This window comes from Arvicola amphibius, chromosome 4, assembly GCF_903992535.2.
Source record: "Arvicola amphibius chromosome 4, mArvAmp1.2, whole genome shotgun sequence".
Lineage (NCBI taxonomy): Eukaryota > Metazoa > Chordata > Mammalia > Rodentia > Cricetidae > Arvicola > Arvicola amphibius.
Window position 1 is genome coordinate 49,787,527 of NC_052050.1, and position 9,379 is coordinate 49,796,905.

At 40.4% G+C, this 9,379-nt stretch overlaps 1 pseudogene; it reads right to left on the bottom strand.

The window, feature by feature from the left end:
* Positions 1 to 5,185: 5,185 nt before the first annotated feature.
* Positions 5,186 to 9,379, bottom strand: LOC119811457 (annotated as a pseudogene).

Consider the following 9,379-nt stretch of genomic DNA (forward strand, 5'->3'; position numbering starts at 1 on the left):
TTTGATAGAGCAGAATTTAGATAGGTGGAGTATGAATAATGCTTTACTAACTTCAAAATTTTTTTATGCTATTGAAGCAGGGACAACAGCTGCTGAAAGGCATGGGACTATGGGGGAAAAAAAAACCTGCTGAAGTGAGTCAGCCTGTGAACTACAAGGATGTTTTAACATCAGAATGGAAACCAAGAAAGGCGCTGTGTTGGGACTGAGGTTATGCTTATGTTTCTGCAGGAGATGGCAAGCTGTGGAAGAAAGATTCAAAAGCCTTTGAAGTGGATGACTGATTCTCCTACCTGGGGAAAGCTTAAGGAATTGTCTGATGAAGAAGAAAGAATAGTTCCACTGGCTGGGGAACCTTTGAATGCTACAGTTTGTTCCTTGTGATGCTTTTTATAGTAACTGCATAGGTAACAGGGACCAAGCACGCACAGGGGGCCAATATTCCAAATCCCCCAATTAACATAGGAGTAAATTGGGGAGATTTGGGTATCCCTGTGGTGGTTAATGAATCTTCTTGGCTACCTGGTCTTTATGACAACCGAGGGCCTGCCAAGCCTATGGGCAAGGTTAAGGAAATCATAAATTACACTTTAGGAGTGCAAGGAATTTCTATTTGTATGGGAAATGGAATATAATGTCTAAATATAACCTTTCAAGTGTGGTGATCTATAGTTAATACTACCCAGGATTTTTGTAAGTTTTACATGTTTCATGCATCTGGTTTTAGAGGACAGGAGAATAATGCTACTAGTTCCTTAAACCTACCATTTTGTGAGATGTGGGTTACCAACAAGGAATCTGGCTGGGTACATTGGCAACAATGTAAAAGTGAGAAACCTCAGTTGCTTATTAATATCTCTCGTGAAGAAATTGTTGATTGGAGCCCTTTTAGCTTCCCTCGGGGAAAATATTCTCACTCAGAATTGAGACAGCAATGGTGTAATTCAAATGAAACTATGGAAATTAGGTCTACTGTTGATGAACCTATCTGATGGCCTGGAGTTGAAACCCAAGTCAAGGCCTCTCTTTGTCAGATTATTGAGCTGATTATTACTGTGATTACAGGAATTCCTGCATTAACTACTGTAGCTGCTATGTCTTGGCCCATGCATCATAAAGAAATTCGTACTGTTGAGTTAGCTAGAGACAGACGTAACCACTCTACAGAACTTTGGACTCAACAGAATAAAATAGACAGTAAGACAGTTAATGAAATAGCTGACTTGAGACAAGCTGCAATACTAATGGGAGAGCAGGTAGATGTGCCGAGGGAACAGATAAGATGAAATTGTGATTGGAATGTTACATCCTGTTGCATTACACCTCTAAAGCTCAGGAATAGCAAGTATGACTGGGGAAAGACTAAGATGCATTTGATGGGTCATCCTAATTCTTCTCAAATGATTTCTGGTTTACAGAAAGAAACTAAGGAAACCTTTTCAAAAAGGTTACCTGATATGACAGGCATGGATGTTATCAAAAACCTTACAGATACCTTAGCCTCTTTTAATCCTGCATATCATCTTAATAAATTTCTTCTTCTAGTGATTGCTATCCTTGTTCGAGCAATAATAACTTTATTGGCTTTAAAATATATTTTGGCAAGGCTGGAGAAACGGTTCAGTGATTAAGAGAACTGACTGTACTTCTAGAGATTCTAAGTTCAATTCCTGGCAAATTTGAGGTGGCTCACAACCATCTGTAATGAGATCTAGTGCCCTCTTCTGGCCCAGCAGGCAGAACGCTGTGTGTATAATAAATCTTTTTCTTTAAATGCATGTTGGCTTATTTGCTTACGACTATGAAATAGAGAGAGGGCTGTATTTATTGTAAGGCTACATAATCTTCAATGTAATTAATTATAGCTTAAACAAAATGAGGAGACATAGTAAGGGATTCCACAGAGCCCTTGCACATAGCCTGCATTTTGTAGTGATAAGACCTAGGCTTTGAACAACCTTTTGTATATGTCAGAGATTGTTATCTAAGCTGCTCTTTTGAAGGCATTACAGAGCCTTTGCATAACTTATTCTTGGAGTACCTGGCAAACCAGGATGTCTCATGACTGAGAATTGCTTAGGCAAATGGTTCCTTCAAACAACTCCAGATAAGAGATTTTTGTATGCAGAAATTGGCTTGCTAGAGGTGTAATTTGTGTAACAATAAAGGCTTCTTCTAGCAATACAATTCTTTTTTATTATTAATTTTTTTAGGGAAAAACATGCTTTCTTTCCTTTCCTTTTTTTTAAACAGCACCTGTAAAAAAAATGAATATATATATGGATGGATTTGTAGATGCTGGATTGTCTAAATATTAACTGCATCACATTAATAGTTACTGAAGGCAAGGTAGGCTACACAAGGATATAATATTAAAACTAAAAATATTCATAGCAGCAACTTTTGAAAGATGATTTTTATTAAAGTCATTGCACTTGGTCATTTTATTGCTACAGCACAAGGCCATTCAACTGTAACACTTCTCAATTCTGATTGTAAAGATTGTCTCATTCTGCTCATACATTGTTTAAAAGTAAGCATAAACATTCATCAAAAAAATCCAGAGTACTGGCCGGGCGGTGGTGGCGCAGACCTTTAATCCCAGCACTCCGGAGGCAGAGGCAGGCGGATCTCTGAGTTCGAGGCCAGCCTGGTCTACAAGAGCTAGTTCCAGGACAGGCTCTAGAAACTACAGGGAAATCCTGTCTCGAAAAATCAAACAAACAAAAAAAAAATCCAGAGTACTTGGAGCATTTTCCTGTATGTGACCACCGTAGGGGAGTGTTAAACCAGGCCCGTTCCCTCTGCACCTTCCAGCTTCCCAGTGAAGTCCTGCATAGCTCTATAAAGGTGACAGCTTTATAGTAAGAAATAAGCTTAGTGGTCACAAGCACACCAAAATAACATTGAAATCCCATTAGAAACGTAGTAGTATTGTGTTTCAAAGAACAGCAAATCTGACATTCACTAGTAATTTGGAAATAATAGATTCAATGCTGTCTTTTATACTCATATGTGGGGAAGATTTACCTCAAAATAGAAGTTATTATTAATATCATTTTGTGATATTAACTTTAGGGAGAATAAAAGTTCCCATATCAGGGGCAAATACTGGCAAATTATTATTTTAAGGAAATCATTTATTCCCTTTAGTAAGTTCAAGCTTGCTTGTTTTTTTCTGAATTCTTTTGTTAATGTCAGAAAAGCAGACATACAGAATGACTTCTCCATTCTCACGGAGAAGGCAAAAGTGTGCACTGCAGCACCCACTGCCGTTCTGACTGTACAGGCGAGTTCAGAGCACACACTGTCACCATCATCACCACCAAAGGAAGATGGTTTCCTTTCTTACAGACCCTGGGTCCCTATACAGCACAGGCTGGCCTCAAACTCATGGTTCTCCTTCCTCGGTCTACAACCTACAGGCATGCAGTCACCATACATGACTCCAATAAACCTTTCAGTAGTTCACAGTATTAAAACATATGTGTCGCCAGGGCCAAGATCACCAAGCCGATAAGTGATGCATAATAGTTCAGAAAGGAACCACACTGCACAAATTTAATATACAATAGCGGATTGCGCTTCTATTTTCCTTACTCATGCTTATATCACATAAATTCAGTTTCCTGTTATCTTTTTCTATAAGAATTATTTTCTCATTTTCTGCATTTTAATTAGCATCTGTGAGCTACATATTTGTCCAGAAAGCATACATTAGTCACTTGCCTACTGTTGAATATTTACTTTATTTTTCTATTAAAATAAACTTCAATGGGAAAATAACAAAGCTTGACCTGCTGGAGCCTTTCCCATCCAGCATTGTGGAGGAAGACAAATCTCCAGTGTGGAAAGCAGGGGGTGATTCCTAAGATGGGATGATTTACTTTTATCTGAAAACTGTCATTAGGAGCTAATTTATTAACAAAAAGCAAATTGATTCATTTGACTAATTTTTTTTTTTTTTTTTTGGTTTTTCGAGACAGGGTTTCCCTGTAGTTTCTAGAGCCTGTCCTGGAGCTAGCTCTTGTAGACCAGGCTGGCCTCGAACTCAGAGATCCGCCTGCCTCTGCCTCCCGAGTGCTGGGATTAAAGGCGCCACCACCGCCCGGCATTTGACTAATTTTTTTGTTCATCAATAACCCCTCATTAGATGAGCTTAGACTTGAAATGGTTAAAACGGCTAGGCACAGTGGTGTGTCTGTCATCCTGGCACGCAGTGGGCAGAGGCAGGGGGATCAGAAATCTAAAATCATCTTTGCTACGTAACAAGGTTGAGTCCAGCCCTATCAATATAAGACCCTTTTTCAAACAACAAAAAAAAGCTAAGATGCACACTTGATGTACAGTCAATGCTGTCCCTAGAAGTTAATCAAGTGTAATTTTGTGTTGGCAATTCTACTATTTTCTACTTCAGTTCTCTTTTATTTGAAGCAACACAAGAAATTTTATTTAAAAAGATTTTTCCATTTTAAGATTAAAATGTAAAGAAAAAGTAAATTTTAAGAAGTATGATACCTCCAATCTGACATTAATTTAATTTAATAAAGTAAACCTTAAAACCTAGCTTGATTTTTACCAAATAATAACATTTCCTCAATGATTTTAGACACGTTGCCCTACAGATACAAAGTTTTAAATGTTTGCCTGGTCTGAGCCATACCACCCTGAATGTGGCTGATCTGGTCTAAGATGTTCCACTATTGATTTGTGATGCTGGAAAATGGCTAAGCATTCATTCTGAAATGGTGTTCAACATGGTCAATTATATTTGATTTTCATAACCCATAATATTACTATTTATGAAATACTAACACTCTTTTAGCAGTAACAATCCAAAATATCTCTAGGAGTTAGTGTGTTCTATTAGAGAAATTATGTCTGTAAAACCTGAGTTTACATTATAGCTTTCCCAATAAATTTCATTCTGAAAGTTTGAAAAGAGGCTTTGCTTCCTAAGGTTATCATTAGTGAAAATTGATGGAAGGATGCAAGGAGCTAATTATAAGATAATGAAATGAGTAATATTTAGAAGTGTAAAATGAGCACAGGAGTACAGCAATAAGGCTGGGGTTTACATTATTTAACATGTGCTGCAGTGTCTAGGCACAAATAAGAATTAGCATAACATTTTTAGATTCCTTAGGCCACATGAATGAGAACAAAGCTCATATTTTCCCAAAGATTAATTCAGTATATTTCAACTAACTTCCTTTAATGAATCCTATAGTGTGAGCATTATAGAACACCCTAGAAGTTTAATTTGCTTTTATTATCTCATTATTTGCTTTTTTGCTTTTATTATTTCATTATTCATTATGCATGGGTGAGATACCTGGTAATTAGGAACTCCTATTTTACCATCCAATGTACAAATAGCACTGCAGACACAGGTGCAACAGTGTAATCCTGGGTAAGAAGCTAAAAATGTGTGTGTGTGTGTGTGTGTGTGTGTGTGTGTGTGTGTTGTATGTAGTGCATTTTGCAAGTGTATGTCCTTATGTGTTACAGGAAAGCAGTGGTTCTAGTTGCTATAAAGCTAACCCGTCCATCTCAAATAGTTTATCTTACAGCTTATTTGTAAAGATAGTACAATATTTATAATATAGAACTCTTTAAAAATAATACAAGTTTCAATAAAAAAAACTATTGTGAACTTTCATTCCTTTTTATACAGATTCAGTAGTATTTTCAAGCAAACAACATAAATGATTGCTAGCCCAGCACAGTAGGAAATAAGGCCTCATTTCTCATATTGACAAAACAATATATATATTATTATATATAAAATTGTCACACTTCCTAACTTTTCGGTAGATATCACAGTTCATGTCCTCTCATTTCTTCAACACAACACCACATCTGCTGTCTTAACAAGCCAGTTAACTTCATAGTGCTGCTCCTAAATCACTGGAGCATTAAGAACACCGGGTCCACACCGCCTCAAGAAGACAGAACAACTTCCTTCAGCTTTACAATTCCCACCTCTAGATTACTCCTCGTGGCTTTCTCTTTTTCCAATTCTTTGCATAGCTTTTCCAGCTCTTTCCCATGATCCTTTTTCCAGTGCATCTACAATAGACAGTAATTCAATAATCTGGGCTCTAAATTCATCCAGAAGACTTTTTTTTCCCATCGCCTGTCTCTGCTTTAGCTTTGCGTTCTAAGGGAGTTAGGAAAACAGCTGCATTTACTTTAGAGGCACTTGCAGGTGTTGGAAGAGACGGCTCTGAAGAGCAGCGTGTATCCCTTTGAAGCTCCGCCGGCTTTAGGTTGCCACTATCTTCTTCTTTTGGTAACTACAACATTTTTTTTTTTTCTGGTCTTCAAGTTGGAGAATGTCCACCATTGAAGTGGCCAGGCAACCTGCTTCCAGGCATCTTGGGTCTATTTGTACTGAGATGTAACAAGTTCCCTGAGGAAGCTATGTCATCAAAATGTACCGTATCTGTTCTTTGGAGTATCTGGCTAAAAAGGCATCAAAGTCTACTGATTTTGGCCTGACTGGCAATTGTTCAGGATCTAACTTTGGTTTTGATACTGGCTCAGTTTCAATCTTGGAAGAAATTGTAGAAAGTTCTCCATTAATTTTGGCTGCTGGAGGTAGACGAGGAACTGGTTTGTCTGGTCACATTTGGGTTGCAGGAGACCCCCCCCCCCCCAAATTATTGTCTTTGGTAGGTGGAGTGGGCTTTTTGGGTGGGACTTGAGGAGCTTAGAAGATTTTCTATTCCAGTGATTTTTCATCTTTTTCTTCAGACTTTAGAGGAAAAGCTTTCTTCTCTGCAGCTAACAGGTCAGGCTTTGGAGCTGGACCCTTTGCGGAAGGAGGTGGTTTCTTTGGTTTTGGAAAGTCTTTATCTAGCTCACTTAACAGAACTGGGAAGTTGTGTGGAAACACTCCTTCTCTGCCATTATTTCACCCTTCCGCCAGCCTGCTTCTCCAGTGTCCTTATCAAATGCATTATCTCCCCTTCTTTAAAGGTAAGTTCATCTCCATTGGCTCCGTCATAAGCGAATAATGTTCTACAATGTTCCTTAGCTTTGCTCTGGTCATCAGTGTCTGCTTTGTCACTTCCACGTTCCAGGGTCTGGATCCCAGTGACTGCAGAATTAAGGGCTTTTCTGGTTTTTTTTTTTTTTTTCTCTCTTTCACTACTGGATGTTCTTGTCCTAAGTTTCACAGAGGCTTCTTTAAAAATATCTCCAAATCCAACTCCTCGGAAAACTTTCTTTGGCTGTGTATTGATCCAGGATCACTCCCGTTTCCCGGAGACAGTCATGGTGAGGTAGGGCCAGTCAAAGCTATTTCCGAGTCATCCTAACCTGTGTGAGTTTCGCCATCATCTGTGAGCGCTCTTTCACAAAGTTGGAGGGGGAAAGTCCCAACTTAATGTTCAGGGTTCCGCTCCACCAGCCTTCCTCCACCTCTTCATTAATATCAGCAATACCCCCCACTGTCAGCACCTGTTCATCCTCATTTTGTGGAAGGTAGTCAAAAAGAACTTTACACTGGTGCTTTTTTTTTTTTTTTTTTTTTTTTTTTTTGTCTTCTTGAGGGTTTTGATTTGTGGATGTGGCTGAATTCCTCCAGCTGGAAGTCCGTAAGTGCTGATTCGCTGTACAAGACTCGCTACATTTCCATGCCTTTCCCGTTTGATGGGCAAATTGTTATCCTTGGGTCCCGTCTCTCGCTTAATTTCCTTAACAAAATTATCAGGGAACATCCCTCTTCTCCCATCAGCCATCCTTCTTCCTGTGGTTTTCTCACATTTCTGCTGATTTCCCCAACTCGAATACTTAATTCATCATCATGTACAGCGTCAGAGTCATACTCCACCATATAGTCAACAATGCTGCAGCTCTGGCGGGGAGAGGGCGGAGAAGCCTCTTCTGGGCACCACCAGCTCAGGCACGGAGGGGAGGCAGCTACATGTACCAGCGAGCACTCTCTGCCACTCCCCACGCCTGCCTGGCCTCTGCGACAGTAAAGGAGACTTTTGCAAAGCCAAGATTGGTCACTCCATCAAGACTGACGCCTCCTACTTCTTTTGCTGAGCCTAAATTACATTTTGAAGTGAGCCTTTTTCTTCAAATGACCCATGAAAAACAGAACACCCACAGAGAGCTAACTGGGAATGGTGTGAGGTTTTGAAGCCTTTCGGGCCACCCCCTTGATACACCTCCTCCAACAAGGCCTTCTAATCCTTCCCATACAATCCCACCAAATGGAAACCAATCATTCAAATATATGACCCTGTGGAGGCCATTCTTACTCAAACACCACAGCATCACACACACTAAATAAATTAATTAATTAAGAATAAGAAAGAACAAGAGGGGTTCCCAGGTGTCCAGGAAGACGCCCCCAGCTAGGTCCTTGGGCAGCTGAGGAGAGGGTGCCAGAAATGTACAGATCCTATTGCCATACTCATGAATATCTTGCATATCACCATAGAACCTTCACCTGGCATTGGATGGACAAAATGACAGAGCCCCACATAGGAGCACCGGACTGAGCTCCCAAGGTCCCGATGAGGAGCAAAAGGAGGGAGATCATGAGCAAGGAAGTCAGGACCGTGAGGAGTACGTTTACCCATTGAGACGGTGGGACAGATCTAACGGGAGACCACCAAGTCCAGTCGGAATGGGACTGATGGAACAGGGGACCAAACCGGACTCTCTGAATGTGGCTGACAGTGGAGGAGGACTGAGAAACCAAGGACAACGGCAATGAACGTGAACTCTACAGCATGGACGGGCTCACTGTGAGCCTTGTCAGTTTGGTTGCTTACCTTCCTGGACTTAGGGGGAGCTGGGAGGACCTTGGACTTAACATAGTGAAGGGAACCCTGATGGCTCTTTGTCTTGGAGAGGGGTGGAGTGGGGGTATGGGTGGAAGGGAGGGGAGGGAAGGGGGAGGAGGACGGAAGGAGATGGAAATCTTTAATAAAAAAAATGAGGAAAAAAACAAAAAAAAAACAAAAAAAGAATAAGAAAGAACAAAACAAATCTCTCTGGACTCCAGCTAGAAGGCTCAGCAGGGGAAGGCACTGGTTTATAGCAACTTTATCTGAACCGAAATCTCCATGTTGGAGGGAAACTTGTTAAGACAGAGGATGTGTCACTGTCTGGTTTCCATTATCTTGATTAACACCGTGACTGACCACAAGCAGCCTAGGGAGTAAAAGGTTGATTTCACTGTACAGTGAAAGTTTCTGCCTTTCCTGAGGAGACAGGGCAGGAACCAAGGGCCAGAAGACTGCAGCAGAGGAGGGCTGCTTACTGGCTTCCTCAACCTGCTATCTTAAATGGTCCAGGACCACCTGCACTGGGATGGCACCACTCACAATGGGCATGGCCCTCCTGTATCAGCCAT